This window comes from Hippocampus guttulatus, chromosome 7 (assembly GCF_054856545.1).
Source record: "Hippocampus guttulatus isolate MCC_2025c chromosome 7, RoL_Hgut_1.0, whole genome shotgun sequence".
NCBI classification, from domain to species: domain Eukaryota; kingdom Metazoa; phylum Chordata; class Actinopteri; order Syngnathiformes; family Syngnathidae; genus Hippocampus; species Hippocampus guttulatus.
Window position 1 is genome coordinate 18,092,609 of NC_141267.1, and position 15,684 is coordinate 18,108,292.

Below are 15,684 nucleotides of genomic sequence, written 5' to 3' on the forward strand. Positions count from 1 at the left end.
TAACTGAAACCAAGGGCACACAAGCCGAATAGATCACAGTAGAGCTGCGTTGCAATGTCGCCACTAAATGAGGTCATCAGCCGCTTGTTGTTGTTTATGATCTTGGGCCTCCACGCTGCTGAGAGCTTCTCTCATGATTGCACTTTTTTTTTTCTCCCCATTCTCGTCGTCGTCTATGTTGCACTAATTTATGTGTTGTTGTTGAAGCTGCCGCGCTGATAGGCCCAGAGATGGCATTTAGCTAAAGAGCAGAGAGGCCGTTAGCTTCAACATTCATCTAATCAATCTCGCTAATGAAAGCGCCACGCTTTCCGCAGCCTCCGTTTCCACTCGCTATTCTCGCCCTGCCCTCTAGCCTTTCATTTGCTCTCCCCTTTTCCCCCCTTTTGGCCTCTTAACGGTGCTGCTTTTTCATATGTGGAGGAAAACGGTTAGTCACCAACCACTTCTGGAGCCTTCACGCCTCTCCCTAACTGTCTGAAGCGAGCTACAGACACAAAGGTTAAATGTTAGTTTTGAGCGACTTTGTTCTCACTGGTCAAACAAAATGAATGCATTTGAGGAATATTATTGTCTGGCCTGGGAGGCAAGTGTCTTCATATACAATGCAACACAGCTTTGCCATATACATTAAACCAGAGGTGACCAACCCCCGGGCCGCGGACCGGTACCGGTCCGCACAGAAAGAATACATACCTTACACAACTTCCATTTTATTCATTTCGGAATCTGAAAGATGTTTTATTTTGAAAAATTTACCAGATTCTAGGTTGTCTACAGTGTGTCACTCTTGGCGGAGGTCTAAGCACGCTTCTCGGTCACGCAATAGGTTACCGCTAAAATGAAACCTAGGAGCTAGCAAAATGAATCAAAAAACAAAGGTCTTTGGAAAGTTTCTTTGGGAAGGGGGAAAGGCCCAGCCAGGAGACAGAAGAGGAGCGTACGACGTTCAAGAAAAAGAAGGCTACTTTTAATAGACAGTGTCAGGAGTCCTACTTAAAATACGAATTGATCACAATGGGAGATTCCCACGCATCAAGCCCACTCGGCATAAAAGCGGCGATGGTGAGTCGTATTTTTCATGCACTTTGTATTTGCGGTCTATCTTATTTTGAAGGCACGTTTAACCGTTACCATAGCGACCAGAGAGCCTTGCGGCCAGATAGGACGTTCCTCGTGTCGGGATGCGTGTTTCTTATTATGTTTCAAAAATACCACAGTTTTCACACCGGTCATATCATATTATTTTGTTGTATTTATCCGGCCTTTAAAGACCGGTCCCTGAAAATATTGTCTGACATTAAACCAGTCCGTGAGGCAAAAAAGATTGGGGAGCCCTGCATTATTTGTTTTTCGCCAAAGCCATGAACGTCCACAACACATGCATTGGACAAACGCGCTTGGTAAACAAGCTGATCTTGGCCATGGCTACTACATTGCAAGCATTACTTTTTTTTTTTCTCCACTTTTGGAGTTCACGCTTTAAACTTGGTCTCACGAGACTTATTGACAACCCCAGGAGTTCTTCTACGACCTTTGAACTATATTGGTATTCATACCTTTTATTCTATCACGATCACAATTTGTGCAACGTATCCATTATCATGCCACGTGGAAGTGCGGCTATGACTGTTTGACGGGAGGGGACCACGATTCCACCCTGATAAGTACCATGCCGTCGAGAGTTGCGCAATATGGCGGAAAAGAAAGTTAATGAATGCCGAGCCTTTGTGCAGCCGTCTTCCCCGCAGCAAGGTTGCCGCTTGCCTCCATCAGGAAATATCTGTCCTTGTGCTCTGCTCTGAGCTTTTTGTTTATCTTTATCTCACACACGTGCACACGGACACACGCACGCTTACAGCCAGACAAAAGGCACATTTGACAAATAAACTTTGTGGAGGCAGGTCTCTGCTGAGGCTGGCGACGCTGTCTTGAGAATATCAAGCAGATGGATGGAGGGAGTTTTTGTGTGTGCGTCCACCACGGCGAGTGCACGTGTGTGGATGTTGAAGACTTTAGGGAGAGGAAACGTGACCCGCACTTGCATCTCACGGCCACGTAAACTGATTATCAAGCAGGTGTAAAGAAAGCAAAGCAACTCATTGTTGTTGCCCCACACGGCACAGGAGTCAGCACAAAGGCATCGCAATGAAATGCTCCAATTTGGAGTTCAGTTGCCATTTTCGTCATGCGCATGGTTGTCAGGAGGGGGCAGTTGCATAAAGAAGATGGCGACACAATGATGTTCTTTGCTGTTTTGCCTCTCCTGGAATTAAAAGTACTGTGAGCCACATTTTAATCAAGTGTGCGTTTGTAATGATGACTATTAGGCCGGTTCGCAAATTTTGGGATTGCAGGATTTTTCTCCCCATTCCTCCATTTTTCTCATATGAAAAAAAAATGTGAATTGTTTTTCAGCGTTTCATTCACAATTTTTGGTGAATGAAAGGGAAAAAATATCTATCTATCTATACACATCCATCCATTTTCCAGGGTCGCGGGGCGTGCTGGAGCCTATCCCAGCCGTCTTCGGGCAGTAGGCGATGGGGGTGGGGGGGACACCCTGAACCGGTTGCCAGCCAATCGCAGGGCACACAGAGACGAACAACCATGCACACTCACACCTAGGGACAATTTGGAGTTCCTAATAAACCTGCCATGCATGTTTTTGGAATGTGGGAGGAAACCGGAGCACCCGGAGAAAACCCACGCAGGCACAGGGAGAACATGCAAACTCCACACAGGAAGGCCCGAGCTAAAATCGAACCCGGTACCTCTGCACTGTGAGGTCGACATGCTAACCACTCTCTCACCGCACTCCCCCCTGCTCCCTCTCTCTCTCTCCCTCTCAACGGATGTCACTTACATGCAGATTTTTACGATCCGCAGGCCGGCCTGGTCCCTTTCCACTGTAATTGTGATTTGAGTATCAATCAATATGATTGTGATGAGTTTTTTTCCCCCTATAATCACCCAGCCGTCGTGTGTGTCTGCATTTGTGTGTTTTTGTCGCTGAGTGCGTGAAAGCCAGTGCGCCTTTTCGAGTGTGTTTGAAAGTGTGTCAGTACTCATAAGAGGGTGCGTGTATGCTTTTTGAGAGTTTGTGAGGGAATGTGCATATTATAGTCTTTGTGCGTGTGCTCGTGTGTCTCTGTGTGATGAAGCTGCATAAACATGCGCAGTGCTGCATACTGATCAGGGACAATAAAACCTCCATTAAAGATTTATTCAGGAGAGGCAAGGAGGCTGAGGGCCGGGAGGGGAGGGGAGGGTCACTCAGGTTTATGTCACAGAGTGGATTACGCCAAAGACACCTCTCTCCCCCGTCACGCACTCACAGTCATGGTGGTGGCTGGAGTGAGTCGTCAGGAGTGCGGGGGAATGCGGCATTTTAATAGCCCCATCACCTCCAGCTATGATAGCCGACAATGGCTCCTTGAGCATCCACTCTTCCTCGCAAGTGTCCCGTCCGCGGCTAGCCGCCGCCACCGCCTCAATTATAGATCCTATCTGTGTCGTAGCACAACAAGCCCGGGGCCCGCCCCGTCAAAATGTCACCTGAACCGGGCTGTGCCACTGGCAAGAGACACCCGGGCGGCTTTTTAGTTAATATCTACAATAAGATTGCGGCGTAATAGTAGAAAGGAGGCGGCGGGGGGTTGTAATCTAATTCACCCCCTCTCCCTACTTGTCCAATGAAGTGTGCTGTCAGTTTTATCTCAAGAGCTACACAAGCACCCCCCCACCCCACCCCCACAGAACCCTCATCTCCCGGGCCCCGCTTCGCCTTTCTTTGCCTTCATCCTGTTTGAGATGATTGAGATTCCGAGTTTACCGCCGATGACATTTGAGCGGCCGTTTTGCTTCTAACTCGCTCGCCACGCGCTAAACGGCGAGGAAGAAGGCCGGTGGTTGGGAATAGGATTTATTCAGAAGGGGGGGGGGGGTAGCTGTGTGTGTCCGTGTGTGGGCGGAATAAGAAGTGAGGGGCTCGCAGAACTAAATGAAACGCAATCAGTGACTCAGACGAGAAGAAAAGAAAGTCCCGAATGGATGGAAATGGGTATTGATGATACGGGCGGAAGCATACTGAAGCTGCTGGTGCATTCGAGACCGCTGGGAAATGCCCACCTTCAATCCATTATCGTAAAACATGACTGGCAATCATGATGCGCTACGGTGAAGTTATTTTGACAAAACCATTTTTTTAAAGATACATAGGGAACCGTTTTAAATTATGAAAAGAGAAGGTGGGACATTTTTGATTTCAGTGTTCCTAGCGCTGTTTAAAAAAACCCATTTAAGATAGGATTAACGTATATTTTCCTGACAATTTTTTTTTCGGTAAAGAAATTAATTTTTCTTAACTTGGGAGAAAAAAAAATTGTCTGAAATAAAAAGAACTTTAAACCAGATGTTGATGCGCATGCAATAGAAGGAGCCGCACAATCTCTTTTGAACTGCAGCGAAAAATAGGGCAGAAAATGTTCAGGACTATCCATCCATCCATTTTCCGATCCTCACAAGGGTTGCGGGGCGTGCTGGAGCCTATCCCAGCCGTCTTCGGGCAGTAGTCGGGGGACACCCTGAACCGGTTGCCAGCCAATCGAAGGGCACGCAGAGACAAACAACCATCCGCGCTCACACTCACACCGAGGGACAATTTTGAGTGTCCAATTAGCATGCCATGCATGTTTTTGGAACGTGGGAGGAAACCGGAGTACCCGCAGAAAACCCACGCAGGCCCGGGGAGAACATGCAAACTCCACAGTAGTATGCAGTGCAGTTTTTTGCAAGAAATCAAACTAATGTTGACCCTTTTGCTAAGACCAAGAAAATCCTGATTTGTAAATGCCACATCACTAGAGTGCTCAGGTTCATCGATACACACTCCCCGAATGGCCGGGATTTCATTAAGGTTCATGTATTATTCACTGAGAAATTACATGGATGTTCCCCATTTTACAATCATTCACCATCATCATTCATCCCTAGCCTATGCCACCCCCCCAAAAAGATTTTTGCATGACATTCTGCTGAAACACCAACAAAACAGACCGGGTTTAATCAAGCCGACTGCTGTTGCCGTTTTGGTGCACGGGAAAGTGAGAATATTGTCGCAACGATAATTATGTTTGATTACTGAAGGAACCGCCCCCTGCGGTTATCGGCCAATGTGCTCACTTTGTGCTTCTTCCTCTCCACTCTGCCTCGTTTCGTTACTGGACCCTCTGCGTTCTAATTATAAAGTTAACTTCGGTGACTTCAAGGAGGATTTTCTTTGCCGCCGCACCAAGGCAAGATTAGCCTACTGAGGCAATAATAAATACTAATTGAATAATTAACATTTTATAGTGTTTACAAATTGCTCCACCGGACACGATTGGAGGAAAATAGGTTGGGAAAGAGCTTGCGTGAGGTAGATTGCATTAAAAAAAAAACCTCTCTTAAAAGTGTTATTTAGCAGGCGCTCCCTCTTTTATAACGCTTTGTTTTGGCTTGCAAGGACTGAGAAATATGTCGTGCCCGTCCGTATATAAGGAGATGCAGTCCAAATGGCGGATAGGGAAAGAAGAGATTGTCAAGCTAACTTTTGATTGCCACTGTCACAAAGTCATTCACAATTTCAGGGTTATTGTGTTTGTAGTTTACGATAAAACCGTACAGCATCCTGACAGCTGTTTTTGGAAACTTTGGCTTACCTTTTGTAGCTGCAGTTGGATCCAAATTTCTTGGAACTCCCACTAAATCTAAAGCATGCTTCACATTCCGTTTCCTCGCTTTCCTTGCTTGCGGCATCCAAAACTGGAAACTTCTTGATAGTCTGTTCTTGCGCCGAAGGCTTCTTCCTCGTTTTCATCATCTTCTGCTTTTGTGACTCATACGGACCGACTGAGGTGACGACTGCAGCCCGCCGGCAGCCGACTTTGTGAACCGTAACCGGCTTTTGCGACTTCTCCTCTTATCAGTAGTGATTAGTATATCGGCGTAACTATCTGGTTTTTGGCGGCCCGGCGGCTTCTGCTTCCCCCTCCGCCGCCGAGGAAGATAACACGGTCTCGCTTGCTTCTAATTGAATTGATGTCAGTTGCTCCACGTTGGAATTCTGACTCCTGACCCCCCTTGTGGCACGCGATCCCGGTCTCCTCTTTCATCCAGTAACGACTGTTTACTCCACTTTGATCAAAAGACGCACTCGCTTTTGGTGTGTGTCACCCTGATCGAGAGCGAGCCTTCTTCACTAATGTCCTGGGTTTTCAATTTCCTTCGGGAAACCTACCTCACAGAGTTACGAACATCTCTTCATACGAAATTTTCAAGTTACAAAACGCCTCAACAGGAAAATATTGCCTTTTGTTATGAAAGAAATTTCAAGATACGAAAGATAAAAAATACAGTATGGGCTGCTACTTGCAGCTCCCAGTTTCCTGAACGCAGCATAGCTATAGCTGCTCTGCCATTGGCTATTTCCGAGCCACCACTGCCACCTACTGGTCGCTTTTTTACATGATTTACAATACAAACGGCTTATTCTCGTTCACGGATTTCATCAGACATTCCTCCTCGCTATGACGCAAAAAAAAAAAAAGACTGACGTACAAGTACATCCTTGGTAGGCGGGGCCTAATTTTAAAAAGACATACAAGTATGTCTTGTGGAATGAAAGAGTTAAAAGCCGACAAAAGCAAACATCAGTTTTTGACAAAACGCCAGGCAAAAACCGCTTCTGACAGAAAACATCTACTAAAGAGGGCAAAACACGATGAGGATGCAGTTAAAAGTGAAATGACCATTTTTATTCTTTATTCTTTGTTTTTTTACATTATACACAACTCTCATTTATTGTGCAATAATCTAATTGGAACATGTATTTCTTTCGTATTTTGACGCATTTTTATGCTTTACAAACCCTTTATGTCTGTATTTTGGGGGGGCTTGGAACGGATTAGCGCATGGAAAACACGATACTTTTTCTAGTTAAAGTTCTTCCAGAACCAATTCATTTCGGAAGTAGAGGTACCACTGTATTCATAAACTGGAAACCAAGGGTCGAAAATTTCATAGGCCTTATTAAAATAGTCATGGGCCAGAGTTTTGTCGATCATTTGCAGGCATAATTTGACCTTTTCACGAAAGAGTCAAAATCGGCTCCCGTCTTCATCTGAGATCTCTCTCTGGCCGCATGCGGCCCCGCGGGCTGCCAATTGCTTTGTTCATACATTTATGATTGTTTTCGGGGAAGAACGAGGAGGGCAAAAAATACTTCAGACCTCCAACAGTATGGTCATTGCTGATTTTTGATCGGAAGGGTAGGAAAATGATCACATTTTTTGGTATGCGTGTGCCCTGCTTTAGACACATTATCCTTACGTGTTTTTTTTTTTTTTTTTTTTTTAATGGCAAGATTCTTCGCAGTCATACTGATGAATTTCAGGTCATCCCCGCAATAGGGTGGCTCTTGTTTTCAGTTTTGTGCCAGTTTCCATCAATTTCCGTTTGAGATCCACTGAGCTCCCTTTTATTTAGTGTTTCTTCATACGTCCAACCACAAACGTGATAGCATCCACAACCTTGGTAATAATAAACTGGTGTTTGTCTGTGTGTTTGTGTGTGTGTGTGTGTGTGTGTGTGTGTGTGTGTGTGTGTGTGTGTGTGTGTGTGTGTGGCGGGGGGGCAAGGGGGTAGTTGGTTCCAACACTGGTTTTGCAATGGGAGCTGCAGGGTCAGGCTCAAATTTAATGGCTGGACTGAGGCTAAATGAGCTGAATTAATAGGGTCTGCTCCTCGCACTTACACGCCTCCTGAACATACATTGTGTGTGTGTGCGTGTGCGTGTGCGCCGGCGCATGTGTATCTTTATTAATTGGGTCATACTTGAGCCACTTCATCCCCAAGTGTGTATGTAGGACACAGAAAGCGTGTCACATTCTCTTAACATGATGGCAAATTAGCCTTTAAAATGAATCGTGGAAACAATTCTTGTTGATTCGATGATGTAGTCATCGCCTCAGTTTTTTTTGGGGGGGGGGTGTTTTGTCTTTGTGCGCTTATCCCTTTTTTTTTTCTCGTTTTTTTGCAGACACAAGCAGAATATCAATGACTTGCATGTCCCAAGGAAATGCGTTATGTGCCTGTGTGTGCACCAGGCTAAATGTTGGCTTAAATTTAAAGGGTAATTCCCCTGTGTGTTCATTGAACCAGCCTGGTACACACACACACACACAAACTTGACTCCTCCCCTCCTCGCTTCCCACCTCCCCCCGTCCCAAACCTGAGCTCATTAACCCCCACTTCCGCTGTTGACTACCTTCTGACAAACTCGTGTCGGCATACGTGTCATTCCTGTCATGTAATTCCCTCCCCCTCCAATCCCTTTCCACCCAACACACACACCCACACACCCACACGCACACACACATACACGATTGTACACCTACACCGCACAGCTCTGGACTGGACAATGTCAGCAACCAAGGTCTGGCTCCCCCATGAATAAGGTCAATCATTCCAACATGAACGGGTGCCAACCCTTCAAGAATAAAGACGTGCCTGTGTGTGTTTCCATTGTCACTCATTTGAGATGTTCAGTCTCCGGTGGAAGCTCTCAGGTCAAACATACCGTATTTTCCACACTAAAAGGCGCACTGGATTATGAGGCGCACCTTCAATGAATGGCCTATTTTGTAATTTTTTTCATATATTGGATGCACAGCATTATAAGATGCAATCTAATAGAGTATTTTCTTGCTGTCATGCTGTAATGTCAAAGTGAATGGGTAAGCAGAGCTGCATACTTTTTTTTTGGGGGGGGGTGCTCAGCGATGGTTTTCGATAGTCTCCTCATACTTGATTCGTCAGTGAAGTTGAGGCCTGAGTAATTTGGCGAAGCACATGCCACTGCTGCTTGGGAGAAGTTTTAAATCGTGGAAAAAGAAGCACAAAACTGCTTTAACGTCACCAGTGTAAAATCTAAGCCCATTTATGTTCATGGAACTTACCGTGTATATTCTTCTTGTCCAAGCAGTCCTTGCTGAGTATTCCAGAAAACTACAAGCAATCTGTATCATATGACCTGAGGGGTCCGATTGGGACTTGGTTAAATTCCAGAATTATTTTCTTGATCTTTGCCTGATTTTGGGCTCTATTTTTTTTTTTGGCATAGCTGCCTCTGGGGTAGGCAGGAATCCTGATTGGTCAGGATGCTGTGACTCAGATGATCCAGACGTCAGAGGGCTTTTTCCGAAGGTCATCCAGTGGCGCAAACGTAAACAGTGACTCACCGAAATGCACGCTTGGACCCAAGCATCAATATTATACCTCAATGAACGCACAGGAAGCTGTAAAACTGCCACCGCCGCATTTATGGAAAACTCATCGGAAGTGTACACACACACACACACACACACACACACACACACACACACACACACACACACACAGCAGTAGCAGGATGTTTTCGCAGCAATATTTTGTCTGATTAGGCCAAATTAATGAGACCCAGTGGAGTTGCCAAAATCGACTTTTTTATTTTCTTACCCTCCATCATCCATCTCTTCACACTAACTCCTCACTCTCCTCATGCTTTAACCATTGTTACCTCTGTATACAAGGTTGTGGTTCGACTTCTGTATGTGTGCGTGCACGTGTGTGTGTGTAACTTCCGATATACACGTTTGGATAGGAACCTGGGGCCTTTTAGGGGCCTGAACCTGCTCAAACACTCACCAGTGAAATTAAAATGAACACATCTCTAATATGAGCTCTCCGAAGCTCAATTAGTAGATAGGGATGGAAAGTTACAGGGGGGTTTAAAAAAATCATCTGAATTGTGGACATGTACATGACAGGATGCTGGTTGACCAACCTGTCAACCCGTCTGTACTAGTGCACACCTCTCCTTTGCTGAGCTAATCATGTCAAGATACTGATTAGGCAGCAGGATTATTGCACAAGTGCACAATAAAAGGCTACTCTGAAATGTGCAGTTTTACTGACTAGGGGCTATCTAGATTTTTTTGAGTAGCAATGTCAGAAGCTGTCACTTAGTAATAACTTCAACCAAGATGCATACTTTCTTCTTGTTTTCAATGGAGCCAAATGTAAAAATAATAATAAAGACAAGCGTCAGTATTAAATTTGTTCTCATTTCCCGTCACCTCGTTTCGGCAGTGGTTTATTCAAACAGTTGACAGTACGTAGAATACAAACAAGAGTATGAGCGCTAATTTGTACCGTAGAGTAGCGATGATTGCAATTGAAGTTCGACAGCGTTTGTTTTATTGCGGCATGCTGTTGTCGTCGTATGAGTGAGCGAGAGGAGGGTGGGGGCGGGGGGGGGGGGAGATTTATAACTCACCGCTGGCCTACATATGCCAGCTGGCAGCAGGAGATTCCAGCATCACACTGTCTGCTTTTCTTAGACACCCCAGGTCCCGGCAGACGGCCTGGTGTCTGTGTGAGTGTGTATGTGAAATGTTCAAATCCGTGCGCGTCTACTCTGACGCCGGAATGGTTTATTGCTCAAATTGCGTTTCGTAGGAGCGACACTGTGAGTAAGAGGGTGCTGAGGATTTCCAGGCTCAACTGTTATCATCCTAAAAGCTTTATTAATGTGTACAAGGCATGTTTTGTACTTTATTTGAACGTTCCATAGAATCATATGAATGTCAAGAGAAGTCAGCCAATGAATGATTAGGTATGAAACAGTTTTACCTATAAACCACCATATTTCAGAGGCTTAGTAGTACCGGTACTATGCAAAAACAAGTTGAGTGGTTTTTAATGTCAAGGTGCTAATTTAATGGCAAATAAGGCAGTCTGTTTGGCTCATGAATACATAAAATCATTGTCAATTGGACAAATGTCACTGGTCCGGCAGCCATGAACTGCACTGCACAGTTCTCTGATTGTCATCCTCACATTTTGCCCCCCCCCCCACCCCCACTTCCCCAAAAGATGGATTACAAGTCATCTGGGATCACCCACGACCCTAAATCGGATCTGCACAAAAAAAAAATGGATGGACTTATTGTAAGATCAGAGCCATTCTAGATCATACATATATTTTAGGGTGTTTTTCTTCAAAAGTGTGTGTGAGAGTACGTGCCACTCTTATTTAGGATGTTATCACATCTGGTGGTTCTCACTAAACAAACACCAACTGGGGGCTTTTCTTTTGTTTGTGAGTTGCATCTGCCTCAAATTAGTCTTAACTGTTTTTTTGAAACCTATTTTTTTTTTGGGGTCCACCCCAATCAAAGCTGGCAGCTGGCTGTTCCTCTGCGGAGTTTGCTATAAAAGCTTTGGATTAAAAAAAGACAGTCCCTAATTAAAGACCCTCCACTTTCCATTAAGCGGTGAGGGATTGGATGGTGGGGAATAAAGAGCGGAAAAAGGTGTTAAATTGCATGAATAACACATCAACCTCAATCTGTCTGGGAATTAAATGACTGCCAAGATACTGTATAATATGAGTGTCGATACCTTTGTCAACGTAATTTTAGTAAACATTTGTTGATTTAAATTTTTTTTATTTAGCAGTATACAGTACCTCTAATTTCGAACGTCTCTTCATATGAAATTTTCAAATTCCGAAACGCTATAAGAGTCGCCACAAGGTCTCTATTCTGGACTTCTTTATATAGTTTCAGTCATAACGGCCCTCCAAGAGAATCGGTAATTATAATATGGCCCGCGACAAAAATGAGTTTGACACCCCCGCTGAACATCTTGCTAACGTGCGATCTTGAACAAGTCCTGACGGGCATTTTGCTACCTTTGCCATCGATTGCAAATGTTCGCCCCCCTCAGTGGGATCTGGGCTTAACCGACGCTAATGCAGCAATAAAGTTCTAGTTACAGTCAATATTTATAGGACAAACACTTGTAGGTCATAAATCTAGAACAGTCCAATGAAAACCACTTAAGTACCTGCATAGACAGTTCCAATAGGTCACTTCAAAGCATTTAGTGTGTCAAAAATGGTGGCCCCTGTATGAAAAAAAATTGAGTTATCTTGATCCATCAGGACACATTAATGAGGCTGTTATAACTGTGTTTTTAGAAACAAACTGAACACACTTGGAGTGTGTGTGTGTGTGTGTGTGTGTGTGTGTGTGTGTGTGTGTGTGTGTGTGTGTGTGTGTGTGTGTGTGTGTGTGTGTGTGTGTGCTAATGCGCTAGCAAAATTGAATTTTAATTGACATCAGAGCTCACGAGATTACCCTTCTATCTAATCAGACTTTATTTATACTGTCTCACTATAGCAGCCTCACTTACTGGAGACACGTGGGCGTCTTTGCACCTGCCATCTTTGTAATTTCTTGAGAAAAATTGCTGAGGAAGGTTGAAAGGAAGATTCTCTTTTGAGACTGAGTTCAATGGATGTCAAGTTGGCAGGAAAGATGAATTCAAATGTGCTCAATGCTGTCACTCAATGAGCGTGACGCGGCATGCTTTTGACAGATGTCGTCAACCGCTCTGGAAAAATTGTTTAGTTCCTAACGGTGGCCACATAACTTCAAGTTTATTACTGTCTGACACTAATGCAGTAGTTAGTAGTTGTGATAACGCCGTTTATTTGTAGTCTATAAATAGAAAGGGTGAGCATAATACAACCATACCGGGGTACAAGACGGAAACATGACAACTCTTCAGCAGTAATATTCATTGCCTGTGAGTGCCATCCGTCCACATGTTGCGCCACCGGTTGTTTTCCAATATGCATTGCCTCACACAAAACACCACCATGAAGATGCTAATCGTAAGCACTCCAATGGTGTTGGGAGTAACATTAAATTATCGGATTTAAAGGCTAAGATGAATTCGATTTGTTTTGTTTTTTTAAGTTAGAAAAAAACTTCCCTTGCTGACAGTTTCGGATGTCACTTCAGCCTTCGTCGGAGGTCAAGTGACAGCCAAAAACTGTCACCTAGGTAAGAGATTTTCTTTTCACTTAAAAAAAATGTCTTTGGGAATAAAAAAGAAACCTTAAATCTAATTCAACTCATAAGAAAAAATGAATGTTGCGCTGTTAAAGGCTAAGCTCTGTGGTTGTCTCAAATACAGAAAAATGTATTTTTAATTTTTTATTTTTATGAAGAACTTCAGCTATGTCATAAAGTCAGTTCCCTGCCACCATACCATGCGTATAGATAATATCGGTTACTAAAGTGGGTGATCTCACGTTGGCGTGGCGACGACAGAGATGCTATTCCGAGGCTATTTTACTGTCGAATGGCTCCTTATTGAACCAAAGTGGTTTGTGGTGTATGGGCTTTTTTACCCCTTTTGTGTTTTGTGTGTCTGTTGTGCGTGATTGTATTTGCACCGTGTTGCAGACACAGTGACACGTTTTTGTTCGAGATGTTTGCCGCATACAAATATGCGTTCATTAATGTGCTTCCCTGCACTGTGAGCATTGATCCGCATCAGACTCTCAAGTGCGGACGTGATTTTATTTATTTTTTTCCTGCGCACGTGTGTGTTTTAGTTAGCGTGGCTATTGATCTGCGGAGGTTCCTGCTCGTGTTTATTCCTGCAGCATGTGTTCAGTAATCCTTCCCCGCCTCTTCTCCGGTGTCCCTCTTGGACAATTTGTCTCGGTTAGAAGCAAAAGGCGCTCTTAAACGGCAGCCCCGGTCACTGCACGTCCACTGACTGACTGGCAAAACACACACTTGACAATTGAACGCTTAAGTCTGTTTCCGCACGGGCAAACCCCTGATTGCAAATAGCTGGCTGGCCGTTTAGCTTTAGACGGATGATACTACCGTTGCCTGGTAGCTCTGACAGAACAGCCGCGTGCGCTTTTGACAGACGAAAAAGTGTGCCAATGAGTTTTCAAGAAGTCATGTTAATTTGTGACACTTGCTTCATAGGAAAAAAATAATAATATTGTAGGAAGGCAGTTGCATATTTCGTGGTTAATACTGTATTACAAGAACACCATTGGAGCTTTTATGACGATAAGTTTGAATTTTATAGGAAGAAGTGGCAATAAAACAGCTATTGGGATAGTAAAAAGTTGTTTTATTTATTAGTTTTATTTCTTATTTTAACAAGAGTAACTTACAGGCAGTTAAAGTTCTAAAACAAGTAAGCTCTATTTTTATCATTTTACAGTAAATATGCGATTTTACAGGGGAAAAGCGAGTAAGCTGGCATGTGAATATTTTCCACTGAAATCATAACTTAGTCAGAAGAGTAGTAAAATTATAGCGAGGAAGTTATTTTTTTATATACATTATAGTTATAGTTGTAATTTTATGAGAATATATATTTGCAACTATCCAAGAATACAGCCATTGTTTTACCAAAGTCTTGATTTTGCAAAAATAAAGTCATGCTAAATGAAGAGTTCACAATTTTACCAGAAGCTGGAATAATTGGTCTTTCGCAACAATAAATACATTTCACAAGAAAAAGAAACGTGTTGTATCTACATGAGCATACACTCTGATTATTGCAAGAGCTGAGTCATGTTTTTGATGAGTTTGAGTTCAAGTTGAAATATTACCGCATCCGTAGTCGTAATTTGAACACAATGTAACTTAATTGTGATTCTTTTTTCTTTTTTTTTTGACTTCCAGTTACCCTTGATGATGGGATCCAACTCTACTGCAGAGGAACCCAGGAAATTATAGAGTCCTGTCAAGTCCATGAAACAAGTGTGCTATTTGCTGACATTGATCAGGTAAGTGAGAGGAAACCCAACACCACTCTAAAATGCCAGCAACATTGGCCGCTGTTGTCGCTAGTTAGCCAACACCAACTCCAGTTTCGACATTTTCCAATTTATTTCTTGTCCATGTGGTGTCCTCGGTGACCATGGCTTAGAATTAGCTTTGAGCACTCTTGATGTTGCGCTTTCCGAAAAAGAAAATGTTTATTTTTCTTTTTTTTTCCACGATTGCTTTATTTGACACTTGTTTGACCTTGGAAGCAGAATAATGTCGTTATTAGATTGTTGGGGGGGAGGGGCCAGCAGTCTTCAAAATGCTCTGTGCCTTCAGCATGAGATGAGCGCCGACTTATCAAATGCTCCAGAGAGGGGGGGTTGGGTGGCGTAATGGGAATCTTAATACCAGAGTAGACTCGGACCCCCCGACAAGAAGCAGGCGGCGCGGCAGGAGATAGACGAGGGAGGGGAGCGAGTGACTTTGAGGCCGACGGGAGGACACTAGGCTGGAGGAATTGTCTGTCGCACGCGCACCGCGTACGCACTGGCGCACATACACTGCGTGCCACTGCTCCTCCCCGAACGGGTTCTTTTCGTCTCTCATAGCAGCCCTCCATCTCCCCCCTCATTTTTCTTATCCAATCTTATTAGGATCATGCTGGTCTTACCAACTGCCCCCAAGGGGGCTGTAAAAGCTGAGCGGGCATGGGAGGGGGTGGGGGGAGATCCTGAAGAATGTGTGTTGATTGTTTAGTGGTGGGACTCAAATAGAAAGTATTCAAGCACAAACCGTAATATCCATCCATCCATTTTCTGAACCGCTTGATCCTCACTAGGGTCGCGGGGGGTGCTGGAGCCAGCCATCTCCGGGCAGTAGGCGGGGGACACCCTGAATCAGTTGCCAGCCAATCGCAGGGCACACAGAGACGAACAACCATCCACGCCCACACTCACACCTAGGGACAATTTAGAGCGTCCAATCAGCCTGACATGCATGTTTTTGG

At 44.2% G+C, this 15,684-nt stretch overlaps 1 protein-coding gene across 12 annotated transcripts in view; it reads left to right on the top strand.

The window, feature by feature from the left end:
- The window catches only part of dab1a (DAB adaptor protein 1a), a 192,037-nt gene that overhangs the window by 28,690 nt on the left and 147,663 nt on the right, over positions 1 to 15,684 (top strand). For all 12 annotated transcript variants that reach the window (XM_086116030.1, XM_086116029.1, XM_086116034.1 and 9 more), the window contains one exon: positions 14,592 to 14,695. The gene's annotated coding sequence lies outside the window, so the exon portion shown is untranslated. The remainder of the gene's footprint in view (positions 1 to 14,591; positions 14,696 to 15,684) is intronic.